The following is a 21838-nucleotide window of genomic DNA, read 5'->3' as shown; positions in this document are numbered from 1 at the left end:
GAACTGTGTGAAAATGAGTGACACTGAGCTTCCCATTGGTGTTCTAAAAATTTGTTTGTAATATTTATTATTAAGAGAACAAACAAGACGTGCTAGTGTGCATCAAGGACTAAAGTCAAATACGACTACAATGAATACAACTCTTAAAATACGTAACTGAATAGAAAATACAGTGATAGTGGTATAAGGAGAACTAAAATACTCAAAGGAAATCGACAATAAGTGAAAATTTTGCAAAAATCTCATAAAGGCTAGACAGACAACCAGTATAATTGGACGACAAATATTTAACTAAAAAGTTGTCAAAACTTGATAAGCAAAAATAAACTTCTTATCAGACCTCATCAACATCGATTCAACTCGAACAGGTGCGTATCTAGGGAAAACAAATGAAAGTAGATGATGATAGCTTATAAGTAGGATAGGGGCTGAACTTACTAGGCACCTGGTACCAAACCGCCTAGAAGACACTACGCAAGTAAAAGCGGCTAGAACAGCATTCAAATAAAAAAAATCTAAAAGAGTGCGAAACGGAAAAAACTCTTCAAGAAATACTGGGAAAATTTAACACCATCGAAAAATCCAATGAATGTCTAGAAATGAAAATAGATCAAATGCAGTCGTACATTGCGGAAACCAATACCTCAAAATAACAATTAGGCAGAACGAAGAAAAACTCAAGCACAAGACACGAGAATTAACATACTAGAAAGACAGATGAGACAATAAAATATTGTAATATATGAAATGAAGAAATCAGGCAACAAGATACAGCAAACCATAAATTGATATTAAGATAAAACCAGATCTACACGCTGAAAAAAAACATGTTTTCCGTCCTAATGCATAATTATCATTCTATATACATGATTTTCTATCACAGTAAGTAATCGTTCATAGTCAACGCATTGTACCACACCCCGAAATTCAATAATCTTCTAAATAATATCAGCATATGAACTAATTGCATGTTTCTTTTAAAGAAGAAAGATGAGTATCTAGTTTTGCCCTCTGTCCAACCAATTATAAAATACAGATATTAATTCTAGTGCTGAAAAATCTGTGGTAATGATTGCTTATGTACAGCCTTCAACATTGGAAGATGCAGAATTTCATATATTTCTATTTTCCATAAGTGTAATGATGAATATTTTGTTTTTGATTTCGCCATAAAATTTCGTTTCTCAAAAAAATATAACTACGCTTCTCAATAGATGATGCTTTTAAACTTCTGTAATATTAAACGTACATAAATGAGGTCAAGAAACCATCAATGAAAATCCAAAATATTAGAATTTGTGTCATTGCATTCTTTATCATCATTTAAAAATATTCTAACTTGTGAATATGCTTACCAGTCTTTTGCATATCTTTTGTCCCAAAAGGAACAGTAATCACGTCATTTATATGTTCTGCATCGCAATATTAGGTGTACAATCGTTAGAGGATACAAATATTTGAATATAACATCTGTTTGTTATTGCCTCGTAGCTTCTGTTGTAAAATTTCATTCGTATACTTCTCGTTGCCAATGCTACTATTCGCGTTAGGGTGCTAAGTGTTACAAACTGTAATAAAACAAGTTATTCCATAACAACGCACAAATTTGCTTTCTACATAATACGGAATTTTGATATTTGAATTAATGTGTGATATTCTATATGTTTTTTTATTTTATTAAATAGAGATCTTCTAAAAAATTATTCTATTTATTTCCTATCACAGATAATTAAGACTCCCCAATTCATAGATTTTGTATTTTAGCATATTTCATTAACACAAATTCAAAATTTATATTTGAATAGAATTAAGATTAATTAAGATTATTTCGTAATCTACTGAACACTCAATATCGACATATTTTGAAATAATCAATGTGTAATACCTATCGAAAGTGAGACAATAAATATGAAGGTAATATTATGAGACTTGTTGGAAATGACTCCCTAGAGAAACGAATCGGATGGACGGTGATGCAAAAGAGTCTCAATTCTCAAAGCAGAAGTGTAACATGTATCTCATTCTCATATCAGCGATCGCGTGAGCCGTATAGTCGATTAAGTGATTTATCGGGAGTAAATTTAAGTGCTTTCGATGCCTATTTTTCAATGATTCGTATACCAAGAAATAATTTTCATTTACTGTTAGGTTTCTGTTTTAAAAACCGAATAAAATTTTTGAACTATCTGATGATTAATGTTTAAATTTATTCAGATAAACAGTACTATATTTACAAAATACAGTTTGAAGGATATTGTTTTCCAAATTAACAACATAAACTGCAACTTAATTTCCATTGTAAGAATTTAGAGATTGTTTCTGTCGCTTGTATGGATTTATGTGAATTATTTCGATCTAGATAGTATGTGCAGTGTAGTAATAACACCCTCTGATTGGTTCTATTTGGTCTCTTTCATTATTCAGTCCTGTAGTTTTCTTCTCCAAATCTAACCTCTGTTCATTATTTTTCCACTTGTTCCTATTAGAAACTGGAATATTATACTCCGTAACTTGTTTCACTCCTTCGAAATATTGCATTGTAACGTTGAGCCTCCACTATATTCTTGTGTTGGTTTTTATATTTCTCTTATTGGTATAATTGTGAGGATTAACAAATAGACATGGTCACTACATCAGTTGAATAATCTTGAATAATTTACATACATATGAGTAACGAAACACACAAAATATTCAAACAATACTGAAAATTTATTCATTATTATCATTTTTCAAGTCTAATATGCTATTCACTCTCATCCTCCTAATAATTCCGTGAACTATAGTTTTGTAATTCTTTTGCCAAATAGGTGATTGATACAAAGAAAATAATTACACATTCATTGTTGACGCTATGGTCAAAAAAATCATCTATGCAACAGTGTTTTCAAGTGTGCACTATGCACTTCCTCTTAACACTTGTCATTTAAAATTATAAAGAATGTAATCACAAATGAGTTTGCAAATATTAACACTTTTCGTGTCAATGACCATAACACAATATTTTTGATTTGGTCTTCGCAAAACTGTATAATTTGTTGAAGAACTTCTAAATAGCTTTCTTATTTCAGTTAAGGTATATTTGTTTTGAAATTTCAGATGTATCTACTTGGAATACTTGAAAAACCAATTATCGTTTAGCACACTTTTAATACTGAAAATCAATTGAAGTATGAGTTGAAAATTTACCTTTCGATGCACTATTATAGCATAGCTCAATAATTAGAGCCCAATAATTATATCTATATTTCACTTGAATTGTTCAAAAATGATCCAATGATGAATTTAAATATTTATGAATAAATGTTGATCCCTCATTCATTCATTTTTCGATAGTTAATGAAATGTTTTTCCTAAAAAACCTGGGTATGGTTAATTTCAATTTTACTTTTGAGGATAATTCAAAATTCACTATTTATTTGCCACTCCGTATATTATTAAATCTAACAATTGATATATTTCAAACAATAACAATAATAATATATCTATAAGCAATCGGAAAGTTTTCTCAATGAATGAAAAGTCTCTAAAGATGACTACTGAAGTAAATATAATCCACTATCTCCAATCTCTGGAGATTGAACTTGAAAAACGCAATGGAAAGAGAAAGAGCTTCCAGTTCTCAGTTTCGGAAAGCTTCGAGGGAACAGCAAATAATCGTCGAGAGAATCTAGCCAATAGACTATGCATATCAATAGTCATTGTTGGTTCGATCTTTGAACGGTTCGGAAGTGAAAAAGATTGTTGACAGGTTGCGCAAAATCAATGATGAAATGTACAATTAATGATATTGTGTAATCACATGTTATGTTTCTCTCAAATGTTTAATGCCACAGAAATGATTATAAAAAACAGCACAATTTCATCGAATGGATAGAAGAGCAGAAAGGTAGAGATACAGATGAAAGCGGATTTCATTTGCAAACCTTCAGATAATATGAACGCAGTATAAGACGTCGACTATGTGGGCTATCCATTCGAAATTGCAAACTATTGTTCAGGGTACACAAAGAGTATAACTAGCAGGAATGACGAAACCAAAAAGGCATATGTATCAATGAATACGATTATGCGGAAATTGATTTACCGGACAATACCGTAATAAATTTTGAAGGTACATACCAATGTTCTTGTCTTTTGCTTCCGTAGAATATATAATAGAAAGAAGTGTACTGCTTATTACTATCCTATCTTCCAACACAATAAAGGGTTGAAGTTTTCTATTGCCGACAGTGATGTTCTTTTGTAGGTTAAGAATCGACAGCTTTGATGACTGGTTGCTAATGAAGAGAATATCTAATTTGATCCGTTTACTCCACCCCTGAATCAAAACAATTATTTACCATCACATCCCATTGTAACCTATTATGTATAGACTCAAACTAGGAAGTTTTAACATGTCCATCAATGCGCCGTGAATAAATACAAGGTGTCTAAAAAGAGTATCGGGTATTTGTTTTTGCGCCACATTCGAAACGGAGTGACGAAAGGGAGCGGGAAGGGATTCGTGGCATCCGCCATTTTGTGGAGTTTTAGTCACGATGGAACAGTACTCGGGGACGCATCGCACATTTTGCGTACGAGCGTATTATTGTAACGGTGATTCAATAGTGACTGCTCAACGTCTGTATCGTGCAGAATATCTTACACGCCACGCGCCAAGTGATATTGATAGCATTAGGAAATGGATCAAGATGTTCGAGAATACAGGTGCGACAGTTAAAATTCAAAAATCTGGTCGCCCTAGTTCAGTTCGCGATGAAGAAACAATTGAAGAAGTTGAGGCGTTGGTTCGTCGAAATCCATCTTTATCCATCCGAAATCGTTACCTGGCCCAAAGGTTGTTGTTTGGGCCGCTATGTCTACTAAAGGCATTATTGATCCTTATTTTCATGAAGATCAACGAGGCCGAGCAATCAATGTGAATAGTGACCGTTACTGCGATATGTTGCAAAATTTTTTGGTCCCAAAGTTGCAGGAGTTTGTAGGTTTCAACTCAAGAACGTGGTTCCAGCAAGATGGGGCCACTTCCCATACCTCGAAAGACTCGATGGAAGTTTTGAGTGAACTATTCCCTAATAAAGTCATTTCGGGAAGAGCATCAACTGGTCTCCCAGAAGCCCCGACCTTAGTCCGCTTGACTACTTTGTATGGGGATACCTTAAAAGTAAGGTTTATCAAAATTATCCAACTAACCCAATTGAAGGAAAACATCAGGTCAGAAATGGCAGCAATATCAAGAGCTGTGTGTCAACGTGTTATCGCCAATCTTCGTTCCCGTTTAGAAGAGTGCCAGCAAAGTAACGGTCATCATTTGGATAACATCATCTTTTCCAAATAATTTTCCAAATTCATATGGTATCAAAAAACAATAAAAGTTTTTATTGCTTATAAATATTTTTTGTTTACTTGAACTTACAAATACCCGATACCCTTTCTGGACACCTTGTACTTGCAATTTTTGAAACTATTATCCAAAGCAATAAAAATTTGTTTGGGATTTTGCAGATTTAAAGCTCTAACATGCAAATTATTTCTGTACGGTTAGATATCAAGGAATATCAATATTGCTTTCTCACATTATAAAGCAGCTTGCAAAAGCTTAAACACGACTTACGTTATGCTTAAATTATGCTCAACATCAACTTTATAGAGTATTATTAATTATTCACCATGCAATTTAATTTTTCATTTTAATTTGTGTTGTCCATTTTTTCTGTAAGTGTAATGCAATTTAATTGCGTAACCTCTACGTAACATGATGAAGATCTCTAGACCTTTCAGAAAATTCAAGTAGGAAGCAAGTGGAGCAAAAGTGCTAGATATATCGGACAATTGGAAAGTGCTTTATTAAATCGTGCGCGCTTTTTGTCGGATGTTGGATATACCTAATAGAGTGCGCATCGATATCGGTATCGTAAAGAATCCCCCTGACATTGACAGCAATATCCGGATACACGTCACTAAGAGGAAATTGTGCAATACAAACAATTCCAATTATATGTGATAGGTACATTCTCATTTAAACAATCTTGATTGGAATTTATGAAAGCAAATACTTCGTTACTTGATACACGTTTATAAAACCTTGTACACAGTTATTATTTTATTGTTCGATTGCATATAATATTCATTTACGAAAACTTTGGATTGGGAATAATTATTTTTTAATATTTGAAATATTCTGAATATGATGTAATTTCATCAAGTCATAGATATTTACATGATTAGAAAATTTATATCTTTTGTACAAATGTTCATGTAGTAAATGAAATATCTATTTAAGTTCTAGGTTTTAACCAAAATATCCGGGTCCTTATAACATACTAATACATTAAGACACCCCTTAACACTAAAAAGACGGTTGTCATACCCCGACATTGTCCTATGTAATTTACAACGAGGACATGCACTTCCCGATAGTATGCAAAGTGAACACACGGCCGACATGAAAAGAGGAGGTTGAAATTTGGAGGAGTGAAGGGAGTTTGATGTCATGTAGTGGGCATAAAGTAGCAATCCAAAGTGTAACATGTGGTTTGAAGTGGTGCTCCTCGTAAAGTTATCAGTGGGCATGTGGTGGTAACGGCCCCTACTCGTCCCGAATTATAAATGAGAGAGACCTTTCCTATTTCTGAATCCTGTACGGTCGTAATGACAATGCGATGTGATGAGCCTCCTGTTCTATTCTTCACTATGATGGATTTTCCATTATAATATATTTTATTTGAGTTATATAAAACTCAACCGATTACTATTAGTTAGGAAGAGATTTGAATAGTGATAGGTGAAAATTGAAATACTAACTTTTAGGCCTGAGAAGGTACTAAGGTAGTATTCATAAGTTCTATGTTCGCAATAGAAATAATTTATGATACCATAAAAAAATTTTATTAAAGGATCAAGAAGAAAAAAGATACATCTAAACAAAATCGATGAAAAATTCAAATTTTATAGGGTTTAAGACTAATTCTTGTTTATCGATTCAGATCACACATATAGAGCCAAATCTACGGTTCGGATAATATAGTTACAATATTGAAACCACATATGCGGATCTAGGGAAAAATAAAAAAGGCACAGAATACTTTTGCGACGATTATCGACATTGTTGGGTCGGAGTAGAAACAACAATCTTGTTATTAAATTGATAATTAGTTATGGTTATCATAAAATTAACTTTTGAACTATAACTGTTCATGTGTTTCATGAATTTTGTATAAATAATTTTGATTGTATTATTGTTTTTCTATCGTATTCGTCAATACATATGTCGGAAACTCTATAAGTTTGTACATCAGAAATTACGTCGAAGATTTCATGGGGTTAAATATATTTACTTTTTCTACATTTGACAAGCATTATTTATACCTTGCCGTATGGTCCTATTTGAAATCATTGGTTAAAACGAAAATGTGACGTCATCTGGAAAAATTGTCACCTGATCATTAACATAATTTTTTTACTTCATATTGTATCTTCATATCCACTTTCTTGAATAAATCATGTTGATGTTTATTTTGATATATAACTGTATATAATATGTAATGATAAGAAACCTCATGTATACTATTACTTCTTTCATTTTTTAAATTTTTCATAAATTACTTGAATATTTGCATGATATGTTTTACATACCATAACTATCAATCAAAATAATTTGATAACTGTTAAAAAGTACTCGAACGTATTATTTTCATTACATAGCTGTTCAGTTGAATTTGGGATTCATTTCAAACTTCATTGTAGATTAAAGCTCTATAATGAGAATGGAATATTTCATTCATATTTCCATCTCTATTTTTTACTACATCGATGATGCAATCATCCATATAACTTAAAAAGAATGAGATATTCATGCTAAGTTTGCTTATTTCAAGATCTTCCATTAATATTTTTTCACAATCCTTTCCGTCTGTACTGGAATTCTAAAATTCGGCAAACCATGGCACGTTTGATACGCTCGAAATTCGTTTGATGTTTGCTTTTATTTAAATTATAAAAGTTTACATTGTTTCTTTTGAACTAATTTCTATTTATTTATTTATTTGTTTTGTATCTATATTTTCTAGAAATTTTGAGAACTTCCTTTACTTTAATATATAAACGAGTTCCTTTAGCGCAGTTCACTTAGTTGAAAATAAATAGTCAAAGTGAACGAAACGAAATACAAAAGTAACCGAAGAATTTGAGTAAATTACTTAAGTTAGTTGAGTGTAGTGTAAAGTATTTAAATAAATTTAGAATGTGATAGAGATTGTTTAAAAATTCATCCCACGAATAGAAAGAGTGTAAATAAATGAAAAAAAAAACAGTACACTATTCTATATTCAATTTATGTTGAACATATGTGATACAAATATTAACATATAAAAAAAACTGAATCCAAATAAATGAAAACATATTCACTGGGAACTTCTATATTTTCAATTTTCTTCTCGAAATTACAACTATTTTTAATATAATTTTTAATTTAATATAAAAGATTCATTAAAATAATTAGATAATTTTATGAAAGGACGATAAATACTGGTATGTCAGATTGATGTGATATTGATAGAGTAAAAGGCATTGCCAGTTTTTAAATGCTCTGTATTTGTTGATATTTATTATTCGTCTAGAGATTGAATAACATTATTTTGATATGAATTCGGAGGATTCTATTTTGATCAGCTGTCTGTCACTTAATTATTTCTTCATCTTGTCATTATAATCTAATATCATAACAGTTTTTAATTTATATTGAATATTTTGTTTTTAGATCCATGATTTATTTCTAAAAATAGTCATAATAATCACAGTTTCAGGTCTGATTTTATTTATTGATTCTTAATGCCAATGATTCGTATACAATATATTTGTCAATAGTTATTTTCTTGTTATTAATAAATTGATTATTTCGCAAAATTGACAACCAAAGATTACTACTACTTATTTATTATTTCAATTCAAATAAATGCCGAAACCATTCACATTTTTATTTATATGTATCTGTTGAAGGTTTCTGTTTCAATATGGGGTTATTATTTCCTCAATATTTTTTCACTATATATGAAAGAGCTCAGTTGTTTCCCGATATTTTTCTGTGAATGATTGTGAATTATTATTTGGAATTAGTTAATCTACTTTAATTATTATGTTTCCCAATTCATTTTCTAATTCTGGTGTCAGAGTAGTAGATTCAGCGATTCTATAATTATTTTTCCGATATTTTTCTGTGCAAACACTTTAAAAAGCGATTTCATTATTTCCCATCATTTTTCTTTTAATTGCTATAAAATTTTTTCGAATTTGACTTTGTTATGTCTCTCAACTCATTTTCTATGTTCTTATCGAAGAAGAAAATTCAATAATTGAAATTAGTTTAGTATGAAAAATATATCTAAGACTTTAATTTGATATTCATGCTGTGAACGAGTATTTGTAAATTTTAAATGATATAATCTAAATTTTAAAACCAAAATTATCCTTCTTGCGTTCAAGAAAGTTGTAAATATTTTCTTCTCACAATAGAATGTTTATATATGATCAAAAACGAAATGTACTGTATTATTCATATGGTGGATGATCTATTTATTTATATTTCAATAAATCCACAAAATCGAAATATTTTCTGTAAAATAATATATTATTTATTGAGAGGGAACTAAAATTAAGACTATTTGTCCAAGTATAAACAAATATATAGGAAATTTCGACTTCATTTGTTTACAAATATTATAACAAAACTGATGATATCTGAGATAAGGCTTTACGAATAAACTTGACATCAAAAAGTCAGATATCAATCTAGTGTATCGTTTCCCACTCTTAGATATTAACTGGTGATTGTTTGTATAAGAAATAGGGCTATAATGAAAGATAAACACCAAAGGAAGTGATAATAAGCATCTTCTAACTTCTAGCTCGGATTATTCACAAATCGAGTTTGAGGACTAGTTAATATATGGATATATTTGTACTATCCAGAAACAGATTTGTGATCCTAAGTTAAAAAAATATATGTATTGATTTCTTGTCTCTAAATAGCAGTAAATGTATAGAGTAGACATAACTAGTAGAAAATAAAACAGAAAACGCAGACTTAGCATTACGTGAATTGACAGAGAATTTAGTGGTGCACAATATATAAATAAATATAAAAGATTTTTCCTTTTTTATTTCCATCATCTCTTTGTTTTGTATAGGTCATTCCACAATTTTTAGCGGTCTCATTAAAATGATCGTTTCCCCAATATTTTATAGATTTTTGTCAATCAATACCTACGACTGTTTGTCTTGGCACTATTCCCTACCTTATTTAATTTGTAAGACGAGAGACGCGAGTTTTGTTCCATGCTTAATCATCTTTGTACTTCTCTTTAGGTCCATTAGAATTTGACTATATTTTCCCACCCAACTACCTTAATGGTCAGTTCCTTGAATCTTCTTTAGTTTCATTACTTTTGTGTTTTTCTTTTGCATCCGTCTATCAAATTCAATTCTGAATTTGTTTCATCTTTTTCAATATGATAGTACAATGAATATTTATAAACTTTTCCAACTTTTGTTCAATTCCTAATAATATTTCTTGATCGTTTCCTGTCCTTTGGCATTTTCGATCTACTTTCAAATTGAGTTTTAGTCATGCGATTCTATTCATTACCCTTTTCTAATTTTGTTCTCAATTCCTGTAATTTTGTTTGCTTTTCAATCTTATTTCTATCAATATTCATTACCATTTTTATATAGCTATTTCTTTGTTCCACATATTCATCAATTGTTCTGTTATTGTATCCGTTATCACCACCACATATTCTTTTTTCTATAGTTTAACTGGTTACATTTCCATTCAACTTAATATTACTTTGTATTTTGCATATTGAACTAGCTAAATTTCCTTTTAATTATAGGGAGTTGTGACAAATGAGTAACAAGTAAAAATTCCATAATTCCTTCTAATGGAGAGAATTCGCGCACCATGTACGGATCAACGAGAAAAATGCACTCCATTATAATTAATTTTCAATTAATTCATAATTCATGTTATTAATATTACAGATAATGCAAATGTTACGTTCAGTTGGAAAAAGGATTTAGAAAACAATGTTATATTAGGATGAATTTGGGCGAGTGAATAAATTAAGTCTGACTAGTTATAGATCACACGTGTTAATATCGTTTCAAAAATTCACGTTATCTATATATATGAATTATAGTTAGAAAAAACTTAAAAAAACACTTCTATAGTGAATCAAAGTTAAAGCTCTATTTTTTAATATAAAAATAAACCGATCAACGTGACAATGAATGTCATCATTGTGCTAATAGCGTGGAATGCTCAACATTAATCGTTATAGTTTCTTAACAGTTTTATTCCAAAACGCAGTTGTAAAAAATATACAAAGTGCCACACACATAGTGACATTAACTTTCTCGTTAGTCAATTGTTCTAACATTTGAGAATTTTAAAAATTATTTATTTGTCAATCGGGCAAGAATAACGGTACGAATTTATAAAATTATTCTATTTTCATCAGTCGTCAATAAGTCTGTAAGAATTTTAATTTATCTGACTGTTTAAAGTGAGTGAAAAAATTGCACTCAAAGATATCGTCCTAGTATGTCTGGAAAGAATAATTGTACGAATTTATGAAATTATCGTATTGTCATTTGATTTGATGATTTTAAATTTATTTGGATCGTTTAAAGTGGGCAAAAAGCTCATTACGTTATATCTTGGTAATGCTAGTCAGGATAATTGTAGGAATTTATCAACTTGTTGTATTGTCATCAATCCTTGAGTGTGCGAAATTTCAAATAACTTCAACGTTTTTAAATACTGTTTTAAATTCAGAGAATGTTATATAAAAATAAATTGCGAATGTCTTGAGTCTTTATATTGAAATTATCTCCAACTATATAGACTACAAATCCAATACCAATCAAACATATGATTTCTTAAATGAAAGTCTATGTAGTATATTGAATTCGTATTGCGAAGATTTTTTTGAAGCTTTTAATGTAAAGGATCTGCACAGTCTTTTACACATTTAGTTTATTTTAAACACTTTATACTACACGTAACTAGCATATAATAATCAACTTATCAATAATACTTGACTAACTTCGCTAAACACACTCATTTATAAAGCCAAAAATCTCAAAAATTAGAAAGACCTTCCTAAAAATTAGTTCAAAACAAAAAATGTAAACAAATCGCCTGCTATGATAAAAAATTATATAAAAAAACATCAAACGGTCCCCGACTTCTCCATATCTTACAATTCCATTATAAACAAACAGGGCCGGCTTCATGCTAATTGACAACTGGACCCATTTACGCACTACGTTCCGGTCATATACAAATAACAGGGCACCGTCTTCACCAGACACTGATGATGGATGTATAGCTGCAAATTAATATATGAACCCCTGTATCTTGGAATATTACCTCTACAATGTTCCTGACGACTCGCTATTCGAGCTGGTTACTCGTTTTGAAGCGTTTCTAACATATTGCGGTAGGTGGATTGATTTTGAAATTTATTTTTGATTACCAGGTAGAAAAAGTACCGCGAATGGTTTTTGCCTCTCCATGAACTGTCGTGCAACTTCTTCGGTACCCCTGCTACTTTCGTTCTCGAAATGACTAGCTGTTTTCTCTTCTTGCATGCATTGTCGTTCTCAAGAATTATTTATAAAAGGCCTTCTTCTAACACAAAGGAGCCAAATATGCTTTTAGTGTCGGCGAAAATCTTGACATTTCTTGCCAGAATTTTTCAGGTGAGGATCATTCTCCTGGTCTTCTTTGATTCTTGTGGGTGACCATTCTTCGTTGACCACTGTAGTTCTTGAAACCACGGCTTCCTTCAGATTCACTGCTGGGCACATTCTGCTGGATGGGACCGTCCAGACAAGGTGTTGGCTTATGGGTGACCACTGTAGTAGGAGACAAAGTTACGATCTTGGATCGGTGCTGCCTGCTTCTAGGCGAACTGTTATAATTTTAACTCTGACTCACGTCACCTTCTTCTTGTATAGTTTTATTCGTGTTATATCCTTTGTGGATGCATCATATTTAACAGCAGCACTCAAAGCATCTACTAAGGTTTTCGGATGCGTAAATCGAAGCGTCCTCTATATACCATGGTCGTGCAGGCCATCAATAAATGCCTGCATGCCCACCATGTTCTCTGGTACTGATGGATAAGCGAGTTAGGCAATGTCTACATTTTATTTTTGAAAAGTTTTGTCACGCTTCTGTCTTTGCATTTTCAGCTGCGATTACTATAGGTTCAATATATTCATCACCATATCTCATGCTCAACCTCTTCTTTAGCTGTTCGAAGTTATCAGTCTCTTCAAGAGGTATAGTCTGGATCACATATAAGGCGTCTCTTCGCAGTGCAATGGTCAAATTCACTGTAGCGGTTGACTTTGGTACAAGATTTCTTACCGTCGAGTGTTGATGCCTTTACTCGTGTAAAACTGTCGTTGGTTGCGGTCTTGAATATTGCTTGTGTATTGAAGGATTTTATTTGTTCGATCTTCTCTACTAGAATATCTTTTGTTCTCGAATTTGCAATTTTTCTTCCCTTGATTTTCTCATCCATCTGATTTTTCATCGTTGTCATTCCATTCTCGATATCTGATTTTATGACATTTTGTTTTTCACGTCAGCAGCAATGTTAACTTCTTAATGGTCGAAATCTTCTCATTCATATTAGCAGAAATATCTTTCTTCATAGTTGACATCTTCTCGTCAATATTAGCTGAAATATCGTTTTCTGAATTCGACATACCGTCCTTCATAGTAAAAATATCATCCTTCATTTCAGAAGTCGACGAGATGAAAGCCTCGACTTTGAATAAATAAGTTTTCCAGTGCTTTCCAGTGCTACTTTAAATCTTTCAACTAATTCGCTCTCTTTTTCGGACGTTTCCAGCTCGCGATTGTCCAATTCGACTCTCACTTCCGTCACTTTCAGATCACCAAGTTTCTTAGCCATGTTTATGTCATTATTTGATTAAAATACTCCACACCTGATACAAATGTAATGTTTTTCATATTTATTTATATTGGTAGGGTGAATTTATAAACACTCTCTTTTACACACTCAATTTATATAAAACACTTCGTTTAACAAACTCGTTTATAAACAAACTCTGACATCCACTATTTTTCTTGAATATACATTTTTGATATCTTTTGAAGTAATGCATTGTTGTAAGATTGGTGAACCCTCTATATACATATATGTTGTGAATTATATTTCACTGGAAATGTGATGGCGTCTTCTTGAATTACTTAATTTTTGGAAATTTGGATTTTAACGTGAGAATGTTTTTCCTTAAAACTTAAAAATTCATGAAAAGTCATGAATTGAAGGTTTATCGTATTGAAGCAATTTAATCTTTAAATGGCTTTTTGGCATATCATGATGACATCAGTATCGTTTGAATTAACTACTTATTGTACTTATCAACTATTATGTTCTTTATGTCACAAGACAACATATACGTTTTTTGTGGTTGCTTCTTGCGGCGAGGAAGGTTTAATTAAATTTAACATAACAAATAGTGCACCGTCATAGTGGTCGAATTATCTTGAAATAAAATAAACTATGCAACATCCATTTATTTCTTTTATATTTCATCAATTATTGTTTCGCTTCATTTTTTTATTTTGTATTATAATACATTCTTTTTTTGTTACTTTGCAATAAACATAGTAAATTGTATACAGAACAATGGTTAAAATTATTTTAATTATTTTTTAATTATACTTATTTTTAATAACAAGAAAAATCAAATTTTGGAATGTTATGATATTTATAATTGAACAACTTGTATACAATGTATAAGACCTTATCAATCTAGATATTTAATAAAAAAAAGTCAATCGATATGGTTATTTTACAAATGATTAGATGTGGAGAAAAAACAAGAATTCAAACTGAAGATACGCATCTTTTCAGTGGAAAATATCCTGTCCTGCCACCCATATTACAAAATTCTATCAGTAGAAGAGGAAGATAATATAGGAAAGACAAGAACGTGAGAAAAATAATTTGTCATCGAAAAACTGCTGTTAGTCAAGGTATTATTTATGAATCTACTACTATCTGTTCTCATAAAATAACTTTACCAGGCATTTACCTAATAATAATAGAGAGAGAGAAAAATGCTTTATTGTCAAAAAATTGTTACAATTTATAGACAAAAGCTTGTAAAAACCAGAAAAACAAACATAAAAATAACCAAATAAAGATAAAAAAAAATGAAATAAAATTTCAGAAAACAGAATAAAACCATAATGATTAAATAATTTATAGATAATAGTAATAGGTAATAATTAGTGAATAAGTTCATAGCAAAAATCAAAGCAGTATGAAACATGTCTAGAATTAAATATTATTATTAGAATAGAAGTTATTTACAGAGTAAAGAGCACTTTCCAGTAAATGTGGGGAAAAATTATATCGATTTAATTTAAATAGGCAAGTGATTGTGCATTTTTTGCATTGTTTCCTATATTCCTATAAGAATTAGTGCCGCAACTGAACTAAGTAACCGGTGAATGTTGAGGAGCTTAAAGCACGAATTGGAATTATAATGGTTTCAACTAAGTTATTAGAAATGATCAAAATTACTTTCGATCGCGTTTAGAATATTGTCGAAAGGTTAATGGACAAAATTATGAGTATTCAGTTGATCTAAATAATTAAAAGAAGAATTAGTGACTTAATTAACAAAAAATCCTCAGATAGGCTGAATTGTTACATGGCTACAAGTTACTGTAATTGTTGTTCTTGTTGTTTAAATGGGTACTATTTTTTTCTTTTTTACTCAGTGTTCCATTACAGGTATATGTGAAATTAAAAAGAATATTTCTTTGTTTATTAGCTTTATAAGTTTCGTTTCTTTGATTTTCTTTTATTTGTAACTAAATTGTTTAAAAATAATCCCTCACAAAATAGTAGATATTTTCAAGTTATTTTTAATAAATATTTCTGTTTACCGAATATAATTTCGAGATCATTTTATTAGATCGAGGTTTTGAATTCGAGGTTTTCTTGATCTTGTAACTGACAGATAAGAAGAAACTGACGAAATTGGTCCTTAAGTGGCTTTCATCGAGATTGATTTATAGTAAGAATTTAAAGGAGAGGGTTAAAGAAACACAAACATGCCTTACAACAACTTAATACATTTTAAATGTATACATAATAATAAGAAGGTAGGGTTATGTTATTAAGATAATATTTTGGAAATTCTGTCAAATTCCTATCATCCATCTGAACAATATTCATTATTTTTTTCTGCTTTTACCAAAAGTAATTATTTAATTCAAGAAATTAAATCATACGACGAAAAATGTGAGTAAAAGTTTTGTTAGTGTATATTCTATGCGATCGTAACGTTATAGTTCTCATAAATCTCCAAATGCAAAAACGATCTAGTTCATTTATTGTGCAAGTACCTCGAAGTCCTGATTCATTCCCGCTTTAAGTATGAATTATTGACATGTAACATACTGTGACAGAAACCTGAGTTTTAAATTTTCCGTTATTTGCTTCTAAATGGAATTTTCTTCTAATAAAAGCTGCTCTACATGTGCGTTCTAAGGGTCTGTTGAGTTTGAAAAGCCCCCAAATATATCAAGGCGTCATTTTTTAATGCCGCTAGGGCTCTTAACAATAGAAAGAATGAACAAAAAGCTTTCGTATGTCTGATAACGTCCCTCCGTTTACAAATTTGATCGGTATAAGAACATTGGAATTTCTATATTATACTATGATTTGATATAATACTTAAATTCATGAGTTTACTAGTAGTTTCATGATTCAAAAGAAGTTATATTTTCAATTAAAAATAAATATATTATAATACTACGTATCTACTATCTCAAATTCTTAAGATTTCTACGTTCATTGCTTATTTCTAATTAGAACAATTTATTCTATGCGAGTTCATTCATAAAATCGAATTTTATGTTTGCTGACTTAAATAAAAAGGAAATATTGCCATCATACATTAAGAAACGTTTAAATACTCACTCATATTGAATACAAGTGGTATTTTTTCATAACTAATTTACGGTACAAACACAAATTAAAAAAACATTCGATTGAAATAGTGACTGAACATCATAAGGCCTTTAGCGAAGTCCATTCGATTTTTCTAACTTGAAGAAACTACTTTTTATTCACTAAAAGAGGAATGCAGCTTTTATTGAGGAAAAAGCATGTGTATAGAGCCGACAATGGGGGTAAGTTCATAGACTGTCCGTGTCCGGTCTCACCGTCTCTCTCTTTGTATAACCAGACATGTCCATCTAGGGATCAAGGTGATTGTGATTGCAAGCTGCTGGATTCTCTTCTGAACTTTGAAAACGAAGATCTTTTTAGTTTTCTTCGTCTTTCGACTTCGGTCACCGATTACCGATCGATGTCCTTCTTGCAGTTTCGGTTTGTGACAGAGACGGTACCGATTTGTTTTCAATTTTTTGTTGACACCATAATCTAGTAAAATTTCCTCGGGAATAGCAGACGTATTGTTTTTCATATATATCATTTTTATATGAATTATTTGAAATAATTATTCCCGATATACTCGAAGTGTTAACCAAAAATTTTCATTATATTAAAATCATCTGTTTCCGTACTTGGGTCCGTTATGGTTTACTATAAATGAAATTTTAGGATGTTATATATTGAGTAGTAATTTCGCAACAAAGATTAACTATTTGAAAATACATACAGCCGAACGATGCAAATTATATAGAAGATGAGCTTAATAGACTTCAAACGTTATTATGAAAATAATAGCTTATTCGTATATTTGAAAAATATATTAATTTTGCCTATAATAGAAATTAAATTGAAATTAGGTAACATATTATCAATTAAAAGTTAAAAACTGTAAAAAATTCGAGAATAATATTTCAAAACTTTGATAAACCCAAACGTAACTAGGAAAACCAATAAAGTGTACTCATAGTTTTTTTTTATACTAATACAATTAACATAAGCCAAACGAATATATATGAGAAACATAGTTTTTTTATTTTGTGTTTCTCATATATTCGTTTGGCTTATGTTAATTGTATTAGTATTGTATTGTATTGTGTTAGTCGCCACGTAAAAGTTAGAGGTACTCTATATGCCACAGCAAAAATGAGCTTTTTACTCTAGAAACGCTGTGAATACTCAAAAAGTTTCTATAGTTTATTTAACTAGTAAAAAAAAAGAAATAACCGAACTACGCTTATGTTATATGTGAACTAAAAGGAGACATCAAACTTTTTTCTCAATCGATTTTTTAATTTTTGTTTCAGTCTTGACAACTATTAAACAGGAAATAATTGAATTAACAAGAAAACACAAATAAAATTTTTCCACATAAAAGTCAATATTTTATAAATGCTTATCAATAAGTATCGTTTTTCCCCCCTGTAACGAACGACTGTGATTTTAGATTGACAGAGGACGGACATGCCAGTGAATGCAACGCACACCGATAAACAATGTCATTTTTATACGCAGTCTTCGTTTATTCAAAGCTCGAAGATAAATGAATTTTATACTACAATGGGATTGAAGAAGTTGATTTCTTTTAACATGTCAAGATATCTTACTGCAATGTCTCATTGATTGGCCGTTCACTATACGCTTTAAGTCCTACTTACATTCAACCTCGAAAAGTATTGCAATCAATTTGAAGCTTGCTTTGAAGACAAGATAACAAAAGTTAAAATTTAATAGAAATTATTTGACAATAAATTTAAGTTCTATTTGGAGTATAACTTTCCCGATGCCAATGGTAGGATTTACTTTGTCAAATTGAAAATATTTTAAACAATATTTTCATGCATACATACGATATATGTTATTAATAAATCCTGGTTTAGTAAACAAATAAAACATGTTTGTTAGTCAAATTTAGATTTATGAGATATCTCCTTTTAAAGTTGGGATTAATAAGTTAGTTAGGGTAAGACACTCATTCTTTAAAATGAGCCGATACTTAAGGTAGTTATTGTTTGAAAAAACATTAAAATCGTTCAGTGAAGATGAAAAATAGATTATTTAGTGTGACGGATGAACCTGGTGACTTTCTACTAAACTAGCTAAATTTGGTTCAATAATGCTGAGTTGCAGTTTGAAATGTCCACGTAGGTTGATTTTCATATGGTTTCTATGTTTCGTCAAAATATTTGTTGGCATGAAAATTTTTTTCCTCTAGTATCCATATCTAAATTGTTAGCAAAAAGCAATTCTTCGCACATATTTTCATTTTTATATGTCAAACATTTCCTAACAACAATTGCCGATTGATACTTACTAGTCCCAACGAGAAAGAGAATCTCTTGGTATGGAATAAAGTACATAAAATGCGATTATTCGTCTGTGAAATGTGCTATTGCCCAAAATAAGTCTTTTTACAATATTATGTGCGGGCATTTTTGAGGTCCTGTGCAATCTTGCTAAAAGGACGCACGAAAAATCATCGACGTATTGTATAGCATTCACTATTGATAAATCCTTTTTAGAGGAATGGATGGATGAAATAAATTGAAGCTTCAAGTAGTCCCTTTGCACCCGAACTGATTTCTATCACACCTTGGTACCAGATGCTTTCAGGTACTTTCTTATGGATAAACTTAGGTATTGTCAGTGTTGTACAGATTTTTTTGTTGCTAAATTAGGTTAATTCTGATAAAAAATAAAAGGGGTAGAAAATTGACATTCTGATCTATTTTGGACTAAAATAAAAAAAAATTTGTGGTTACCAATCATAATAATAACCTAAGACAAGAGAACTCAACATTCCTAAATTAAGGTGACTTATCTTAAATTATTCCATTATTGTACTATTAATGAGCGAAGGTACATAAGAAATCCTTTGAATAATAATAACTTTCAGAGACGAATAGTCTAAATAAGTTGCGTTGTGGAAAACATTTTATATACTTAATTTGTTAAAGACAAGTAAAAGTTCTTTTTGCTACATATGCCATCTATTATGCACATATGTTGAAAATCTATTAATTTTTTATTGGTATTCACACTCCAACATATAACTGAAAAAACTCTTGCATTTGGGGATGTGGAAGATGGGTAGAAAGTACTTTTATCACATTTTAGTGGTTATTCATTAGTGATTTATTGGATTATTATAAATTACTCGATATATAAAATTTATTTGCGGTTTCATAACTTCTACAAGAGTAATAAAAAGGATAGAGTATTTTGCTTTTATAAATGCCGAAATATACGTTTCAAATCGGTATCCTGTTTAGGATTAAGATGAAGTTAACGGAAAAACTAAATAGAGTACGATAACATTTTTTAGTTAGATTGCTTACAACTTGTAATTAGAAAAGGTTTTGAACAATAATGAAGGTAGATATCAAGCAATTCGAATTTTCTTAATGGAATTGGTAATATAACACCTATAAGTCCACTATTTACGACATTAGGTGATCAGGAAAATAAATTCCCGAAGGAAAAGTAATAAAACTCCGTAAAAGTAGGATAAAATGGGTACAATGGGTAGTGAACCAGAGTTAAGGCGCATGGAGGTATACTTAATTATGAAATAAGATGTTCTACTTCAAGTTTCAGTGCTTTGGAAGTTCCCTTGTGTTTATCAGCATCAATAAACAATACAAAGAATAAACTTCACGTAACAAGGCGCGGATTATTGCATATAATCATCTTAATAATTTGTCGTGTCTAAAATGTGAAGTCAAAGGTCTAACCAAATTTCCATCCATATTTTTCTTGCTTATTACTACACTATAACTAAATTCTTTCATAACAGCAGTTCCGTTCTATTATAACCCATATATTTTTACTATTAGGTATGCATATTTTTCGTATTAATTGATAACTTTTTATTACATTCAACATTCCATTACTTTTTCATCGTGCAGAGAAGTTCAAAATTATTGATGAAAGATATAACTTCAGTCTAGTACCAGCACAAAATAAATATAAACTAAATGTGAGGCAATAACGGTCTCTAATAGCTTAAAAAGTGGTATATTATTGGTATTTTGTATTTTAACTACAATACATTTAGAGACATGCATGTGTTCTTTTAAGTTTTAATTGTAGGTTGACAGTTCATCATCAAATTAATCGACACATTCCCCCGTTTTGGACGATTAAAATCTATTCGATAGACACTGTTCATTTTACTTTATTATATAAAATAATGAAATTATAAGAATTATTTCACATCAACCGTATACAAGGAGTTAAACAGGACTCCAGAATTTATACCGTGTTTATAAAGTCATATTTCTCTTAGTAAATTAACCGGTACCTTGTATTGTTATGAAAAAGTAATGAAAAAGTCAACATGAAATTTTCTTCAATGACCTACCTTTGGTTAACATCGATTATTCCATCGTAAAATCTATTCAAAAAGTTTTCCTTTTAATAAGGTAGATATCCTTGTATTAACGTTTCAGAACACTCTTGTCAAATTTACAGTTTTTCTCTTGGAACGAAATACGATCGCCCTTTGCTCGCATAAGCGAATAAAACACTGACTATAGCCTTAAGGTCTGATTTTGTTTCACAAGCTTCTTTACGGAGAGGTGACCCACTGGCTTTTTATATTTAAAATATTGAATTATCTTATGGCCTAGTCGATTTTTTAGTTCCTTGCAAATTAAAACTAGGTTTTCTCTTGATTCATCCATAACAAATCTCAGAATATATTTGGCACTTTTCCGTCTAATATGTACCTAAATCATTTGTTAAATAAAAAAAGATTATTAAAACGCTTTGCCAGATTTTAAATTCTTTATTAAACTGTCGAATAATTGATCACCTGTTAGAAT

The 21838-nt window shown here is 30.5% G+C and overlaps 1 protein-coding gene across 1 annotated transcript in view; it reads left to right on the top strand.

Annotated features, from left to right (window-relative positions):
* The window catches only part of LOC130898103 (uncharacterized), a 174908-nt gene that overhangs the window by 28880 nt on the left and 124190 nt on the right, over positions 1-21838 (top strand). The window lies entirely within an intron of this gene.

The sequence above is a fragment of the Diorhabda carinulata genome, chromosome 1, assembly GCF_026250575.1.
Source record: "Diorhabda carinulata isolate Delta chromosome 1, icDioCari1.1, whole genome shotgun sequence".
NCBI lineage: Eukaryota > Metazoa > Arthropoda > Insecta > Coleoptera > Chrysomelidae > Diorhabda > Diorhabda carinulata.
This window is presented reverse-complemented; position numbering and strand designations above follow the sequence as displayed.